Source organism: Oncorhynchus nerka, unplaced genomic scaffold (assembly GCF_034236695.1).
Source record: "Oncorhynchus nerka isolate Pitt River unplaced genomic scaffold, Oner_Uvic_2.0 unplaced_scaffold_1848, whole genome shotgun sequence".
Classification (NCBI taxonomy): domain Eukaryota; kingdom Metazoa; phylum Chordata; class Actinopteri; order Salmoniformes; family Salmonidae; genus Oncorhynchus; species Oncorhynchus nerka.
In genome coordinates, this window is record NW_027039472.1 from 10986 (window position 1) to 30540 (window position 19555).

Below are 19555 nucleotides of genomic sequence, written 5' to 3' on the forward strand. Positions count from 1 at the left end.
TCAGCAAATCGGACGTTTCGAAAGTCAGCGGCAAGCATACCTATTTTATCAGCCAACTGTGTGCTCGGGAACGCACTGGTAGAGAGCTTCTCTTTCATGGTCTGGCAGCTGGGAAAGTGGCTCAAATTTTCTTTCCGCATCTGCGTCTCCCACAGAGTCAGTTTGGTTTTAAATGCCTTCACTGTACTGTACATATCAGAGATGACACGATCCCGGACCCTGCAGCTGCAAGTTTATTGCATTCAGATGACTCGTAATGTCACACAGAAAAGCCATTTCACACAGAAACATTTCGTCTCGGAGTTGTGTTGTGTCTTTCCCTTTGCTGTCCAAGAACAGACAAATCTCCTCACGAAGCTCAAACATCTTTGAAGCACCTTTCCCTGGCTTAGCCATCGCACCTCTGTGTGATAAGGCAAATCACCATGCTCCGTTTCTAACTCCGTCAGAAATGCCTTGAACTGGCGGTGATTCAAACCTTTGGCTCTGATAAAGTTAACTGTGCGCGTGATGATGCTCATTACATGCTCCATTTTCAAGGCTTTACCGCACAACGCTTCCTGGTGTATGATACAATGATAAGCTGTCAGCTCACCTGTCGCGTTTTCCTCTTGCATCTTTTCCCGTATCTTCGCCACCAGTCCGCTCCTGTGTCCACACATCGCAGGTGCTCCGTCGGTTGTCAAACCACACGAGTTTTTCCCAAGGCAGCTCCATCTCATTTACACATCTTGACACCTCTTCATACAAATCATGCCCCGTAGTTGTGCCATGCATAGGACGTAAAGCCAAAAACTCCTCTGTCACGCTTAGGTTGGAGTCCACTCTTTGGATGAAAATTGACAACTGGGCAATGTCAGAAATGTCGGTGCTCTCATCCACAGCCAAGGAATATGCAATAAAATCTTTTCCCTTTTTCACAAGCTGCTCTTTTAGATTGATGGACAACTGGTCTACTATCTGGCAATGGTGTTTCTGCTCAGACTCACATTTAAAAAGAGTTGCCTTTTTTTGGGCAAACTTTGCGCACAAACTTTAATCATGCAGTTTTTTGATGAAATCCCCTCCGTAAATGGCCGGGCTGATTTAGAAATCTCTTCTGCCAAAATAAAACTGGCCTTGACAGCAGCCTGGCCTTGTGATTTGGCTTTTTGAACAGAGCCTGTCGAGATTTGAGGCCTCGTTTTAATTCCTCTGCCTTTTGTAGCCTTTGTTCCATGTCCATATTCTTGTTTTTGTCCGCGTGTTTCGTTTCATAATGTCGTCTCAGATTATACTCTTTCAGTACCGCCACACTTTCTCCACACAGAAGACACACAGGTTTTCCAGCTACCTTCGTGAACATATACTCCGACTCCCACCTTGTTTGAAACCCCGGTTCTCAGTATCCACCTTCCGCTTTGCCATTTTTGATGGGTATCTGAAAGTTAATTTTACTGTGATGCTTTTTCGACTGCTGTGCCAATAAATATTGAAATGAAGCAGCCTACTGCTCGGTGCGGGACCTTTGCATTGTGGGAAATGTAGTATTGGTGCGTGTAAAAGATCTGCGGGCTGCCGGCTTGCTGCGGGCCGGTTCTAATAATAAATCAAGATCATCCCAGGGGCCGTAAAAAAACCTTCTTGCGGGCCGGATGTGGTTAAAAGTCCTTGACTCTGACATATGTGCTCTAGAAGGTTCTCGGACCGAGAAATAGCCTCGTACATTTGCAATGACTTCAATTCATTTTGACCATTACGAAAATGGCGACATTTAGAAAAGTCTCAGAGACACAAGACTAGGTGCATTGAAACCGGCTCGGCCCATAGAGACGGACCCCAACGTTTCGGTCCGATAGCTCATTCAAGGACCCCATAGCAAGGCATTGAAAAAAGTGGATTTTCAGCACCAATTAGGGTTTTACTCGGGCGCCGAAGGACCTATCGAGCAAACTCGGATTCGGGGTCGCCTCACATAGGCCTTCACATAATGTCCGACCTGGACCCGCAGCTAGAACGTAACTATGTGTTTTACGTTTTTATTATGTTTTAAACTAATGGCGCTGTGAATTATGGGCCTGCTCTGACATATGTGATAGTTGGCTTCTAAATGAGTTGGAAAAAGTGGGTTTGGTGTCAATTGGTATCAGTTTGGTGTCAGAATGACATCTAATTGACTGGTGGACACTGACTTGCTAGTTGACTTTTGTACATTAGCAATATGTTTAAACGGAGAGGGACCATCACCAAAATGGCATTCTGAAATCAACACAAAAAATGGCATCACCATAGTCTCCAGACTGTGCCGAGTTCAACGAGACGCCCGCTTGACCGTAGCTCGCTCTGAGTGCAGTGACCTTGAAAAAAAAGCAGAACCAAAATGAGGCCTGGCCCTCAATGTCATTTGCTTTTGGGTGACAGTGAGAGAACCGTTAGGGTGAGAAGCACAATTCGACCTCAGGTACGTTCCTAAGGTCCTCCCGATCCGTGCAAGCCTAACCTTGACCCCGTGGCATTAACCCTTAACAGTTAAAAGAAGGTGTTTACATCAAAGAGTTTGCATTGACTTCTCTCCCCATAGGAATACATTGCCTGCACCTCTAAATTCAACCTGAAGCCTATGTGGGTTATGAATGCCTTATGAACCTGTCTTCTATGACAGTCCATCAGACCACTATGAGGTCTACCTGTGTCGATTCTAAACTTCCTGGAGCAACCGGAAGTGGTTAAATTGACCCAAAAGTGTTTTGATGTACATAACCTTCAAAGTTTGAAAATGACTACATTCAACCCTGTGTAGATCGTAGATCAGTCAATTCTTAACTTAAAGACTTAAAACTCAGGATTCTGTAAGTTTCTATGTCAATCAAGACATGTGTTTACTTATAGCTTCCTGTGCCAACCGGAAGTGCCTTTAATTGGTGTCACAGTGGCTGTTTTGAAGGGTTAAAAAGTCACATCTTTTCAAAACTTCATATGTGTGACTAGGTAACCCTCATGAACTGTAAATCAGTCATTTCTCCCAACAGATGTCAAAGAAAAGCTCTCACACGCACACACAGCAAGGATGGAGTGAAAAAGGGCGGTGCTCAAAGACACAGAGAGCAGGCAATGGCATAAACATAATCTCTAGGCCGTGCCGAGTTCAACGAGATATCCCGCTTGACCGTAGCTCGCTCGGTCTGAGCGCAGCGACCATGAGAAAAGTAGGCCCAAAATTAAGCCTGCCCCACCACGTCATTTGCTTTTGGGTGACAGTGAGAGAACCTTTAGGGTGAGAAGCACAATTTGACCTCAGGTACGTTCCTAAGGTCCTTCCGATCCGTGCAAGCCTAACCTTGACCGTGTGGCATTAACCCTTAATAGTTAAAAGAAGGTGTTTACTTCAAAGAGTTTGCATTGACTTGTCTCCCCATAGGAATACATTGCCTGCACCCCTAAATTCAACCTGAAGTCTATATGGGTTATGAATGCCGTATGAACCTGTCTTTGGTAACAGTCCATCAGGCCAGTATGAGGTCTACCTGTGTTGATTCTAAGCTTCCTGGACCAACCGGAAGTGGTTAAAATCACCCTAAAAGTGTTTTTCCATTACCTGCCTGCAGTTTGATAGACATAGTGCATTCAACCCTGTGTAAATCAGTCAATTCTTAACGTAAGGACTTAAAACTCAGGATTCTGTAAAAGCATACCCCAGTGAGGATATGTGTTGACTTATAGCTTCCTGTGCCAACCGGAAGTGCCTTAATTGGTGTCTCAGGGGCTGTTTCGAGGGGTTAAAAAAGTCAGATCTGTCCAAAACTTCATATGTGTGATTAGGCAACCCCCATGAACTGTAAATCAGTCATTTTTCCCATAAAATTTCAAAGGAAAACTAAATCACACAGACACACAACTTGGAAGGAGGGACGTATTGGGGTTTGTAGAGACAGACAGTGCCTCCAATAGTTAGCTTTGTTCGAGCTAAAAAAGAACCGTCAGACCTAGAGTTCCGAAACTTTAGAAACCTGTTCTAGACCTCGGGTCGATAGTGCGTGGTGAGTTAGGTGGCTCTAGAAGGTTCTCGGACCGAGAAATAGCCTCGTACATTTGCAATGACTTCAATTCATTTTGACCATTACGAAAATGGCGACATTTAGAAAAGTCTCAGAGACACAAGACTAGGTGCATTGAAACCGGCTCGGCCCATAGAGACGGACCCCAACGTTTCGGTCCGATAGCTCATTCAAGGACCCCATAGCAAGGCATTGAAAAAAGTGGATTTTCAGCACCAATTAGGGTTTTACTCGGGCGCCGAAGGACCTATCGAGCCGAAACTCGGGATTCGGGGTCGCCTCACATAGGCCTTCACATAATGTCCGACCTGGACCCGCAGCTAGAACGTAACTATGTGTTTTACGTTTTTATTATGTTTTAAACTAATGGCGCTGTGAATTATGGGCCTGCTCTGACATATGTGATAGTTGGCTTCTAAATGAGTTGGAAAAAGTGGGTTTGGTGTCAATTGGTATCAGTTTGGTGTCAGAATGACATCTAATTGACTGGTGGACACTGACTTGCTAGTTGACTTTTGTACATTAGCAATATGTTTAAACGGAGAGGGACCATCACCAAAATGGCATTCTGAAATCAACACAAAAAATGGCATCACCATAGTCTCCAGACTGTGCCGAGTTCAACGAGACGCCCCGCTTGACCGTAGCTCGCTCTGAGTGCAGTGACCTTGAAAAAAAGCAGAACCAAAATGAGGCCTGGCCCTCAATGTCATTTGCTTTTGGGTGACTGTGAGAGAACCGTTAGGGTGAGAAGCACAATTCGACCTCTGGTACGTTCCTAAGGTCCTCCCGATCCGTGCAAGCCTAACCTTGACCCCGTGGCATTAACCCTTAACAGTTAAAAGAAGGTGTTTACATCAAACAGTTTGCATTGACTTCTCTCCCCATAGGAATACATTGCCTGCACCTCTAAATTCAACCTGAAGCCTATGTGGGTTATGAATGCCTAATGAACCTGTCTTCTATGACAGTCCATCAGACCACTATGAGGTCTACCTGTGTCGATTCTAAACTTCCTGGAGCAACCGGAAGTGGTTAAATTGACCCAAAAGATGTTTTGATGTACATAACCTTCAAAGGTGAAAATGACTACATTCAACCCTGTGTAGATCGTAGATCAGTCAATTCTTAACTTAAAGACTTAAAACTCAGGATTCTGTAAGTTTCTATGTCAATCAAGACATGGGTTTACTTATAGCTTCCTGTGCCAACCGGAAGTGCCTTTAATGGTGTCACAGTGGCAGTTTCCAAGGGTTAAAAAGGTCAGATCTTTTCAAAACTTCATATGTGTGACTAGGTAACCCTCATGAACTGTAAATCAGTCATTTCTCCCAACAGATGTCAAAGAAAAGCTCTCACACACACACACAGCAAGGATGGAGTGAAAAGGGCGGTGCTCAAAGACACGGAGAGCAGGCAATGGCATAAACATAATCTCTAGGCCGTGCCGAGTTCAACGAGATATCCCGCTTGACCGTAGCTCGCTCGGTCTGAGCGCAGCGACCATGAGAAAAGTAGGCCCAAAATTAAGCCTGCCCCACCACGTCATTTGCTTTTGGGTGACAGTGAGAGAACCTTTAGGGTGAGAAGCACAATTCGACCTCAGGTACGTTCCTAAGGTCCTTCCGATCCGTGCAAGCCTAACCTTGACCGTGTGGCATTAACCCTTAATAGTTAAAAGAAGGTGTTTACTTCAAAGAGTTTGCATTGACTTGTCTCCCCATAGGAATACATTGCCTGCACCCCTAAATTCAACCTGAAGTCTATATGGGTTATGAATGCCGTATGAACCTGTCTTTGGAACAGTCCATCAGCCAGTATGAGGTCTACCTGTGTTGATTCTAAGCTTCCTGTGGTTAAAATCACCCTAAAAGTGTTTTTCCATCCTGCCTGCAGGGGACTGTGCATTCAACCCTGTGTAAATCAGTCAATTCTTAATGGGACTTAAAACTCAGGATTCTGTAACAGCATGTCTTATAGCTTCCTGTGCCAAAAGTGCCATAATTGGTGTCTCAGGGGCTGTTTCGAGGGGTTAAAAAAATCAGATCTGAAAACTTCATATGTGTGATTAGGCAACCCCATGAACTGTAAATCAGTCATTTTTCCCATAAAATTTCAAAGGAAAACTAAATCACACAGACACACAACTTGGAAGGAGGGACGTATTGGGGTTTGTAGAGACAGACAGTGCCTCCAATAGTTAGCTTTGTTCGAGCTAAAAAGAACCGTCAGACCTAGAGTTCCGAAACTTTAGAAACCTGTTCTAGACCTCAGGTCGATAGTGCGTGGTGAGTTAGGTGGCTCTAGATGGTTCTCGGACCGAGAAACAGCCTCGTACATTTGCAATGACTTCAATTCATTTTGACCATTACGAAAATGGCGACATTTAGAAATGTCTCAGAGACACAAGACTAGGTGCATTGCGACCGTCTCGGCCCATAGAGACAGACCCCAACGTTTCTGTCCGATAGCTCATTCAAGGACCCCGTAGCAAGTCATGGAAAAAGTGGATTTTCAGCACCAATTAGGGTTTTGCTCGGACACCAAATGACCGATCGAGCCGAAACTTGGGATTCGGGGTCGCCTCAGCTAGGCCTACACATAACATAAGAAATGGACCCGCAGCTAGAACGTAACTACGTGTTTTATGTTTTTTTATGGTTTGAACATAAGGCGTTGTGAATTTTGGGCCAGCTCTGAAGTATGTGATAGTTGGCTACTAAACGAGTTGGAAAAAGTGGGTTTAGTGTCAGTTTGTATCAGTTTGTTGTCAGAATGATATCTAATTGACTGATGGACGGTGACTTGCTGGTGACTCTTGTCCATTTGCAATATGTTTAAACAGTGAGGTACCATCACCAAAAGTGACATTCTGAAATCAACCCTAACGAGCCATTGAGATGAACCAGAATCACTGCCCAGCCTTCCCGAGTTCATCGGGCCAGTCAATTTCACATTCCTGCAGGGTTTTTATAGCATGACAAATTCGTGATGGTACCTGCCCATTGAACCATATTGCAAATGCACAGTGACTTTGCAAAAGTAAGAAAACATAAACAAATGGACATAATGAAATCACCTTATTTTTATTTTTGGGTTACCAGTTGCACAACAATGCACGTGCATTTGCAATATGATTCTATAGTGAAAAAACATCACCTAATGGACATTCTGAAATCAACCCTAACGAGCGATTGAGATGAACCAGAATCACTGCCCAGCCATCCCGAGTTCATCGGGCCAGTCAATTTCACATTCCTGCAGGGTTTTTATAGCATGACAAATTTGTGATGGTAAACAAATGCCCATTGAACCATATTGCAAATGCACAGTGACTTTGCAAAAGTGAGAAAACATAAACAAATGGACATGATGAAATCAACACAACGAGTGATGGAAAGGTACAACTATCACTGCTCGGCCATCCTGTGTTCATCAGGCCAGTCAATTTTGCATTTTTGAGCATGTCAAATTTCATATGGCATTTGGCCCCAAAAAAAGTGACTTTTGACTTCCTATGAAATCATATTGTAAATGGACAAATCATATTCCTTATGCACAAGTAAAAAAAAAAAAAAAAAATGATAATATAATTGGATAAAAGTCTATTCATACAGGTCTTACACATGAGTAATTGACAAAAAATTCGAAAGAATTTTGAAAAACGGTCCAGAAAGCACTTTTTTAAGGGTGTGTGAAGTTTTTTCCAAAATTTTGACATTTTTGACTTTTGACTTTTGACTTCGTATGAAATCATATTGAAAATGGACAAAACATATTCCTTATGCGCATGTAAAAAAAAAAAAAAAATAATCATAATAAAATTGGACAAAAGTATATTCATACAGTTCTTACACATGTGTAATTGACAAAAAAATCGAAAGAATTTCAAAAAATGGTCCAGAAAGCAAAAAATTCATTTTTTCTAAATTTAGCTTTTGGACGTTGACTTGGGTTACATATCCAATATGAAAAACCACGGTGGAGCGGATTCGCCACCTGTTGAATTTTTAAAGTGTTACAACTGGCAATAGCCATATGGCATTTGCAATATGCTTTGCATGAATCAACGCCGAATTGTGTGGTATTGGACAATGTGTATATGGTTTGTCCGATGCCAATGACTTGCCATTCATTTTTGTCCAATACAGGGGGGTCTTCCCTTACAAAGCATAGGTGTGTGTGAAGTACATCGGGGAGTAAAGTCGTCGCACTGACTACCAAGTTTGAATGAGACATTAAGTTGTACTAGAAACGTGATCCGGTTGACACGTTAGTCATATGGAGTGATTGTATTTTTTATTTTGTACATTTGGTATTGAAGTAAAGGTGATAATCCGGGGGACACTAGACTTCTTAATACCCTAGGGGACCCACAGTGCATAATTGAGTTCTTACTTTAGACCTAATTGGGGGCCGATTTAGCCGTAGGGAAAGGGTACCACTTGGGTTTTAGTAAAGGCATAGGTTGTTGACAGTATTGTAGTGTACATAAAATGTCGTTGGAAATAGAAAAGGTGTTGAAAACGCTGAAGTCCACTCTAGAATTGAATGAAGGCAGACAGGGTAAGGAGTGGAAGAGACGGGGTGAGAAGCTGTACAGAGAATGGACAGAAGGCGGGGCCATTGCATCTCCTACTGGTCTGCTTGCTGGGGAGAATGAAGATTTGTGTGTGTATGGTGTAAATTGAAGCTTACTGGCGTAAAGGAAGATTTGTGAGACTCAAATCGTGTGCATGAAATACGCTTGATATTCAGTCGGGAACTAATATCGGTATGAATGAGGTCGGGGACCAGCTAGATCTACTGTCTCTATGTCTCTTTTATATTATGACAAACCAGCTAGATCTACTGTGTCTATTATATTATGACAGACCAGCTAGATCTACTGTCTCTATTATATTATGACAGACCAGCTAGATCTACTGTCTCTATTATATTTTGACAGACCAGGTAGATCTACTGTCTCTATTAAATTATGACAGACCACCTAGATCTACTGTCTCTATTCCATTATGACAGAGCAGCTAGAACTACTGTGTCTATTATATTATGACAGACCAGCTAGATCTACTGTCTCTATTAGATTATGACAGACCAGCTAGATCTACTGTCTCTATTATATTTTGACAGACCAGGTAGATCTACTGTCTCTATTAAATTATGACAGACCAGCTAGATCTACTGAATCTAAAATATTATGACAGACCAGGTAGATCTACTGTCTCTATTATATTATGTCAGACCAGCTAGATCTACTGCCTCTATTATATTATGAGAGACCAGCTACATCTACCATCTCTATTATATTATGACAGACCAGCTAGATATACTGTCTCTATTCTAATTTGACAGACCAGGTAGATCTACTGTCTCTATTATATTATGACAGACCAGCTAGCTCTACTGTCTCTATTATATTATGACAGACCAGCTAGTCTACTGTCTCTATTATATTATGACAGACCAGCTAGATCTACTGTCTCTATTGTACTATGACAGACCAGCTAGATCTACTGTCTCTATTATATTATGACAGACCAGGTAGATATACTGTCTCTATTATATTATGACAGACCAGCTAGCTCTACTGTCTCTATTATATAATGACAGACCAGCCAGATCTACTGTCTCTATTATATTATGACAGACCAGCTAAAACTACTGTCTCTATTATATTATGACAGACCAGCTAGATCTACTGTCTCTATGTCTCTTTTATATTATGACAAACCAGCTAGATCTACTGCGTCTATTATATTATGACAGACCAGCTAGATCTACTGTCTCTATTATATTATGACAGACCAGCTAGATCTACTGTCTCTATTATATTTTGACAGACCAGGTAGATCTACTGTCTCTATTAAATTATGACAGACCACCTAGATCTACTGTCTCTATTCCATTATGACAGAGCAGCTAGAACTACTGTGTCTATTATATTATGACAGACCAGCTAGATCTACTGTCTCTATTAGATTATGACAGACCAGCTAGATCTACTGTCTCTATTATATTTTGACAGACCAGGTAGATCTACTGTCTCTATTAAATTATGACAGACCAGCTAGATCTACTGTCTCTAAAATATTATGACAGACCAGGTAGATCTACTGTCTCTATGTCTCTATTTTATTATGACAGACCAGCTAGATCTACTGTCTCTATTATAATATGACAGATCAGCTAGATCTACTGTCTCTATTATATTATGACAGACCAGCTAGATCTACTGTCTCTATTATATTATGAGAGACCAGCTACATCTACCATCTCTATTATATTATGACAGACCAGCTAGATATACTGTCTCTATTCTAATTTGACAGACCAGGTAGATCTACTGTCTCTATTATATTATGACAGACCAGCTAGCTCTACTGTCTCTATTATATTATGACAGACCAGCTAGTCTACTGTCTCTATTATATTATGACAGACCAGCTAGATCTACTGTCTCTATTGTACTATGACAGACCAGCTAGATCTACTGTCTCTATTATATTATGACAGACCAGGTAGATATACTGTCTCTATTATATTATGACAGACCAGCTAGCTCTACTGTCTCTATTATATAATGACAGACCAGCCAGATCTACTGTCTCTATTATATTATGACAGACCAGGTAGATATACTGTCTCTAAAATATTATTACAGACCAGGTAGATCTACTGTCTCTATTATATAATGACAGACCAGCTAGATCTACTGTCTCTATTATATTATGACAGACCAGGTAGATATACTGTCTCTATTATATTATGACAGACCAGCTAGCTCTACTGTCTCTATTATATAATGACAGACCAGCCAGATCTACTGTCTCTATTATATTATGACAGACCAGGTAGATATACTGTCTCTATTGTAGTATTATGACAGACCAGCTAGATCTACTGCCTCTATTGTACTATGACAGATCAGCTAGATCTACTGTCTCTATTATATTATGACAGACCAGCTAGATCTACTGTCTCTATTATATTATGACAGACCAGGTAGATATACTGTCTCTGTTATATAATGACAGACCAGCTAGATCTACTGTCTCTATTATATTATGACAGACCAGCTAGATCTGCTGTTTCTATTATATTATGACAGACCAGCTATATCAACTGTCTCTATTATATTATGACAGACCAGGTAGATCTACTGTCGCTATTATATTATGACAGACCAGCTAGATCTACTGTCTCTATTATATGACATTCCAGCTAGATCTACTGTCTCTATTATGTTATGACAGACCAGCTAGATCTACTGTCTCTAAAATATTATGACAGACCAGGTAGATCTACTGTCTCTATTGTATTATGACAGACCAGCTAGATCTACTGTCTCTAAAATATTATGACAGACCAGGTAGATCTACTGTCTCTATCATATTATGACAGAGCAGCTAGATCTAGTGTCTCTATTATATTATGACATACCAGCTAGATCTACTGTCTCTATATCTCTATTATATTATGACAGACCAGCTAGATCTACGGTCTATATTATATTATGACAGACCAGCTACATCTACTGTCTCTATTATATTATGACAGACCAGCTAGATTTACTGTCTCTATGTTTCTATTTTATTATGACAGACCAGCTACTTCTACTGTCTCTATTATAATATGACAGATCAGCTAGATCTACTGTCTCTATTATATTATGTCAGACCAGCTAGATCTACTGCCTCTATTATATTATGAGAGACCAGCTACATCTACCATCTCTATTATATTATGACAGACCAGCTAGATATACTGTCTCTATTCTAATTTGACAGACCAGGTAGATCTACTGTCTCTATTATATTATGACAGACCAGCTAGCTCTACTGTCTCTATTATATTATGACAGACCAGCTAGTCTACTGTCTCTATTATATTATGACAGACCAGCTAGATCTACTGTCTCTATTGTACTATGACAGACCAGCTAGATCTACTGTCTCTATTATATTATGACAGACCAGGTAGATATACTGTCTCTATTATATTATGACAGACCAGCTAGCTCTACTGTCTCTATTATATAATGACAGACCAGCCAGATCTACTGCCTCTATTATATTATGACAGACCAGGTAGATATACTGTCTCTAAAATATTATTACAGACCAGGTAGATCTACTGTCTCTAAAATATTATTACAGACCAGGTAGATCTACTGTCTCTATTGTATTATGACAGACCAGCTAGATCTACTGTCTCTATTGTACTATGACAGATCAGCTAGATCTACTGTCTCTGTTATATAATGACAGACCAGCTAGATCTACTGTCTCTATTATATTATGACAGACCAGCTAGATCTGCTGTTTCTATTATATTATGACAGACCAGCTATATCAACTGTCTCTATTATATTATGACAGACCAGGTAGATCTACTGTCGCTATTATATTATGACAGACCAGCTAGATCTACTGTCTCTATTATATGACATTCCAGCTAGATCTACTGTCTCTATTATGTTATGACAGACCAGCTAGATCTACTGTCTCTAAAATATTATGACAGACCAGGTAGATCTACTGTCTCTATTGTATTATGACAGACCAGCTAGATCTACTGTCTCTATTATATTATGATAGACCAGCTAGATCTACTCTCTGAATTGTATTATGACAGATCAGCTAGATCTAATGTCTCTATTAAGACCAACTAGATCTACTGTCTCTATTATATTATGACAGACCAGCTAGATCTACTGTCTCTATTATATTTTGACAGACCAGGTAGATCTACTGTCTCTATCATATTATGACAGAGCAGCTAGATCTAGTGTCTCTATTATATTATGACAGACCAGCTAGATCTGCTGTTTCTATTATATTATGACAGACCAGCTATATCAACTGTCTCTATTATATTATGACAGACCAGGTAGATCTACTGTCGCTATTATATTATGACAGACCAGCTAGATCTACTGTCTCTATTATATGACATTCCAGCTAGATCTACTGTCTCTATTATGTTATGACAGACCAGCTAGATCTACTGTCTCTAAAATATTATGACAGACCAGGTAGATCTACTGTCTCTATTGTATTATGACAGACCAGCTAGATCTACTGTCTCTATTATATTATGATAGACCAGCTAGATCTACTCTCTGAATTGTATTATGACAGATCAGCTAGATCTACTGTCTCTATTAAGACCAACTAGATCTACTGTCTCTATTATATTATGACAGACCAGCTAGATCTACTGTCTCTATTATATTTTGACAGACCAGGTAGATCTACTGTCTCTATCATATTATGACAGAGCAGCTAGATCTAGTGTCTCTATTATATTATGACATACCAGCTAGATCTACTGTCTCTATATCTCTATTAAATTATGACAGACCAGCTAGATCTACGGTCTATATTATATTATGACAGACCAGCTACATCTACTGTCTCTATTATATTATGACAGACCAGCTAGATCTACTGTCTCTATTATATTATGACAGACCAGCTAGATCTACTGTCTCTATTCTATTATGACAGACCAGCTAGATCTACTGTCTCTATTATAATATGACAGACCAGCTAGATCTACTGTCTCTATTATATTATGACAGACCAGCTAGATCTACTGTCTCTATTATATTATGACAGACCATCTATATCTACTGTCTCCATAAGGGAAGACCCCCTGTATTGGACAAAAATGAATGGGAAGTCATTGGCATCGGACAAACCATATACACATTGTCCAATACCACCCAATTCGGCGTTGATTCATGCAAAGCATATTGCAAATGCCATATGGCTATTGCCAGTTGTAACACTTTAAAAATCCAACAGGTGGCGAATCCGCTCCACCGTGGTTTTTCATATTGGACATGTAACCCAAGTCAACGTCCAAAAGCTAAATTTTGAAAAAATGATTTTTTTGTCAAAAACTTATCACCCCTTAAAAAAGTGCTTTCTGGACCGTTTTTCAAAATTCTTTCGATTTTTTTTGCATTGTGTATGGATCAACACTGATAAGGTGATTTCAACCACTTCCGGTTGCTCCAGGAAGCTTAGAATTGGCACAGGTAGACCTCATAGTGGTCTGATGGACTGTCATAGAAGACAGGTTCATAAGGCATTCATAACCCACATAGGCTTCAGGTTGAATTTAGAGGTGCAGGCAATGTATTCCTATGGGGAGAGAAGTCAATGCAAACTCTTTGAAGTAAACATCTTCTTTTAACTATTAAGGGTTAATGCTACACGGTCAAGGTTAGGCTTGCACGGATCGGGAGGACCTTAGGAACGTACCTGAGGTCGAATTGTGCTTCTCACCCTAACGGTTCTCTCACTGTCACCCAAAAGCAAATGACATTGAGGGCCAGGCTTCATTTTGGTTCTGCTTTTTTTTCAAGGTCACTGCACTCAGAGCGAGCTACGGTCAAGCGGGGCGTCTCGTTGAACTCGGCACAGTCTGGAGACTATGGTGATGCCATTTTTTGTGTTGATTTCAGAATGCCATTTTGGTGATGGTCCCTCTCCGTTTAAACATATTGCTAATGTACAAAAGTCAACTAGCAAGTCAGTGTCCATCAGTCAATTAGATGTCATTCTGACACCAAACTGATACCAATTGACACCAAACCCACTTTTTAGGCTTTGTGTGTCTTTAAGCACCGCACTTTGTCACTCCATCCTTGCTGTGTGTGTGTTTCTGTGTGTGTGTGTGTGAGAGAGAGCTTTTCTTTGACATCTGTTGGGAGAAATGACTGACTTACAGTTTATGGGGGTTGCCTAATCACACATATGAAGTTTTGAAAAGATCTGACCTTTTTAACCCTTGGAAACTGCCACTGTGACACCATTTAAGGCACTTCCGGTTGGCACAGGAAGCTATAAATAAACTCATATCATGATTTGGGTATGCCTTTACAGAATCCTGAGTTTGAAGTCTTTACGTTAAGAACTGAGTTATTTACGGAGGGTTTAGTGAGTGTGTGTTATTTCAGAAAATCATAGAAAATCACAGAAATCTCGCAGAGCTCTGCAGCACACTTTAAAAAGATTCGTAAGAACACCCTGCAACTGGATCTGTAACCGTTAAAAAAAAAAAACCTATCCGTGAACATCACCTAGGTGTCGTTGTACGATTTCTCTTAAATGACGATAGATAAATGGCTGGTTCTTTTTTTTTATTGACACCGGAGGCTCCTTGACTTTGACGTGAAGTGGAAAAATAATTTCTCTATTTTCATTTTGGACCTTTAATCCCAGATGAATGGCCATAACTCAAAAACCGTTGAGGCCTAGACGCCATCTTGTTCGGGGCCAACTGCCCATTATGCCGCCCCTACGCTCACCGAGTTTCGGCTTCTAAATATTTTCAGTTTTCGAGATAAGGCCCCGTCGTGAATCGTGATGTTTTGTCCAATACCAATATGATTGCTTATGCCCTCTTGTGGGAATTTCCGGGACAGCGGAAAAATGACCTAAATCTTATTATTTTTGTAAAACGGAAACCGAATGTCCGACAAAGTTTATTTGATGACTTCCTGGTAGGTCCGGCCCTGCCGCTCGGCCCGACGCCGTCCGCGAATTTTACAAACGATTTCGGACGTCTAGTAAGGGACCGTACATTTGCAATATGGACTTTCTCACTAACCATACAGGTACTGCCGAAATCTTCCCTTAAGGTATGTAATATCCCAAAGTGAGTACCACAGAAAGAGCCATAATACCCATTAAAAACTAGCGGTCAAACAGGAAAATGGTTCCAATCATTTTTCCACCCTTCATGTTCCCCACAGGGGATTTTAAAAACACTTAAAATAAGGGCTGTGTTTCTTGTCGGCTTACCCTGGAGTGGTAAACTATTTGAATCATTATGGACCTCAGACCACACGTAGCAGGAATGTATTCAGAGCGCCCAAGCTAGCCACACATGCAGAGTGCGTTACGCGACAAAAAAAAAGGTAAGTCTGAATACCAAATACTGAGAAGTGCGAAGGAAAAGCATGAATTCCAGATCAGAAATTGGGACCGAGCCCTAAGTGAATAGGCTTTACTGTCCAATTTGTTAAAAGTGTTTCCACCCGGTCTCGAACCGGGGACCTTTCGCGTGTGAGGCGAACGTGATAACCACTACACTACAGAAACCTGATGAGTGGAATACTAAGGGTGTGGCTGACTTTGGCTGGGTGGGGCATTTATCGCTCTCAGAGCCTATTGAAAATCAGAAATGACTTAGTCCATTAATTAAGCAATAAGGCTTGAGAAGCTGGGAATTATGAGGTATTTTTAAATATTTGTTTTATTAATAAAAACTATATGTTATCGCTTTGTCATTATGGGGTATTGTGTGTAGATAGATTTTATTTTATTTCATCCATTTTAGTATAAGTCTGTAATGTAACAAAATGTGGAAAAAGTAAAGCAGAAAACTTTCCGAATGCACTGTACCTATGCAGGCTAGCTTCTTTTCCTTTGCTAGCCAGCCAACTAAATCTATCACACAATCACATCAAGCAGCTGAAATGACAGAAAACGATCTACATTTTTGTTTGTTTTACCTTGGATTATATTGCCATTTCTTTGGATATATCCATTACAATGACCCTGATAAATGAATTTGCCTGGCTCAGAGAAGCTGTCAGTCTGTTCACATTCATACAGATCGCACGGTGGAGGTCCCCAAAAAACGGCAACATTGATCCACAGGTCGGAGAGGTAGACAGCAAGGTTTAGATAAACCACAACTGTTTCAAACCAAATGCTAGCCTCTGGGCATTGGGAAATATTGAATATGACCTTTCGCGTGTGAGGCGAACGTGATAACCACTACACTACTGAAACTACAATACAAAAAGAGGAAGTCGTGGAAAATATTAGGAATGCCCACAAGTCTACCTCACATAATATCCCAAAGTGAGTACCACAGAAAGAGCCATAATACCCATTAAAAACTAGCGGTCAAACAGGAAAATGGTTCCAATCATTTTTCCACCCTTCATGTTCCCCACAGGGGATTTTAAAAACACTTAAAATAAGGGCTGTGTTTCTTGTCGGCTTACCCTGGAGTGGTAAACTATTTGAATCATTATGGACCTCAGACCACACGTAGCAGGAATGTATTCAGAGCGCCCAAGCTAGCCACACATGCAGAGTGCGTTACGCGACTAAAAAAAAGGTAAGTCTGAATACCAAATACTGAGAAGTGCGAAGGAAAAGCATGAATTCCAAAATTGGGACCGAGCCCTAAGTGAATAGGCTTACTGTCCAATTTGTTAAAAAGTGTTTCCACCCGGTCTCGAACCGGGACCTTTCGCGTGTTAGGCGAACGTGATAACCACTACACTACAGACACCTGATGAGTGGAATACTAAGGGTGTGGCTGACTTTGGCTGGGTGGGGCATTTATCAATCTCAGAACCTATTGAAAATCAGAAATGACTTAGTCCATTAATTAAGCAATAAGGCTTGAGAAGCTGGGAATTATGAGGTATTTTTAAAATATTTGTTTTATTAATAAAAACTATATGTTATCGCTTTGTCATTATGGGGTATTGTGTGTAGATAGATTTGATTTTATTTCATCCATTTTAGTATATGTCTGTAACGTAACAAAATGTGGAAAGAGTAAGGGGACTGAAAAATTTCCGAATGCACTGTACCTATGCAGGCTAGCTTCTTTTCCTTTGCTAGCCAGCCAACTAAATCTATCACACAATCACATCAAGCAGCTGAAATGACAGAAAACGATCTACATTTTTGTTTGTTTTACCTTGGATTATATTGCCATTTCTTTGGATATATCCATTACAATGATCCTGATAAATGAATTTGCCTGGCTCAGAGAAGCTGTCAGTCTGTTCACATTCATACAGATCGCACGGTGGAGGTCCCCAAAAAACGGCAACATTGATCCACAGGTCGGAGAGGTAGACAGCAAGGTTTAGATAAACCACAACTGTTTCAAACCAAATGCTAGCCTCTGGGCATTGGGAAATATTGAATATGACCTTTCGCGTGTGAGGCGAACGTGATAACCACTACACTACTGAAACTACAATACAAAAAGAGGAAGTCGTGGAAAATATTAGGAATGCCCACAAGTCTACCTCACATAATATCCCAAAGTGAGTACCACAGAAAGAGCCATAATACCCATTAAAAACTAGCGGTCAAACAGGAAAATGGTTCCAATCATTTTTCCACCCTTCATGTTCCCCACAGGGGATTTTAAAAACACTTAAAATAAGGGCTGTGTTTCTTGTCGGCTTACCCTGGAGTGGTAAACTATTTGAATCATTATGGACCTCAGACCACACGTAGCAGGAATGTATTCAGAGCGCCCAAGCTAGCCACACATGCAGAGTGCGTTACGCGACTAAAAAAGGTAAGTCTGAATACCAAATACTGAGAAGTGCGAAGGAAAAGCATGAATTCCGAAATTGGGACCGAGCCCTAAGTGAATAGGCTTACTGTCCAATTTGTTAAAAAGTGTTTCCGCCCGGTCTCGAACCAGGGACCTTTCCCATGTTAGGCGAACGTGATAACCACTACACTACAGAAACCTGATGAGTAGAATCCTAAGGGTGTGGCTGAGTTTGGCTGGGTGGGGCATTTATCAATCTCAGAACCTATTGAAAATCAGAAATGACTTAGTCCATTAATTAAGCAATAAGGCTTGAGAAGCTGGGAATTATGAGGTATTTTTAAAATATTTGTTTTATTAATAAAAACTATATGTTATCGCTTTGTCATTATGGGGTATTGTGTGTAGATAGATTTTATTTTATTTCATCCATTTTAGTATAAGTCTGTAACGTAACAAAATGTGGAAAAAAGTAAGGGGTCTGAAAACTTTCCGAATGCACTGTACCTATGCAGGCTAGCTTCTTTTCCTTTGCTAGCCAGCCAACTAAATCTATCACACAATCACATCAAGCAGCTGAAATGACAGAAAACGATCTACATTTTTGTTTGTTTTACCTTGGATTATATTGCCATTTCTTTGGATATATCCATTACAATGACCCTGATAAATGAATTTGCCTGGCTCAGAGAAGCTGTCAGTCTGTTCACATTCATACAGATCGCACGGTGGAGGTCCCAAAAACGGCAACATTGATCCACAGGTCGGAGAGGTAGACAGCAAGGTTTAGATAAACCACAACTGTTTCAAACCAAATGCTAGCCTCTGGGCATTGGGAAATATTGAATATGACCTTTCGCGTGTGAGGCGAACGTGATAACCACTACACTACTGAAACTACAATACAAAAAGAGGAAGTCGTGGAAAATATTAGGAATGCCCACAAGTCTACCTCATGTAAGGGAAGACCCCCCTGTATTGGACAAAAATGAATGGCAACATATTGGCAGTGGCCAAACCATATACACATTGTCCAATACCACCCAATTCGGCGTTGATTCATGCAAAGCATATTGCAAATGCCATATGGCTATTGCCAGTTGTAACACTTTAAAAATTCAACAGGTGGCGAATCCGCTCCACCGTGGTTTTTCATATTGGATATGTAACCCAAGTCAACGTCC

The 19555-nt window shown here is 40.6% G+C and overlaps 3 non-coding genes across 3 annotated transcripts; all 3 read right to left on the bottom strand.

The window, feature by feature from the left end:
* Window positions 1-16080: 16080 nt before the first annotated feature.
* trnav-cac (transfer RNA valine (anticodon CAC)) lies at window positions 16081-16153 on the bottom strand. Its single transcript has one exon. It is a non-coding gene; the product is annotated as a tRNA-Val (tRNA).
* A 1135-nt stretch (window positions 16154-17288) lies between these two features.
* Window positions 17289-17360, bottom strand: trnav-aac (transfer RNA valine (anticodon AAC)). The gene has a single exon. It is a non-coding gene; the product is annotated as a tRNA-Val (tRNA).
* Window positions 17361-18497: 1137 nt separating this feature from the next.
* On the bottom strand, window positions 18498-18570 carry trnav-aac (transfer RNA valine (anticodon AAC)). Its single transcript has one exon. It is a non-coding gene; the product is annotated as a tRNA-Val (tRNA).
* Window positions 18571-19555: the final 985 nt, after the last annotated feature.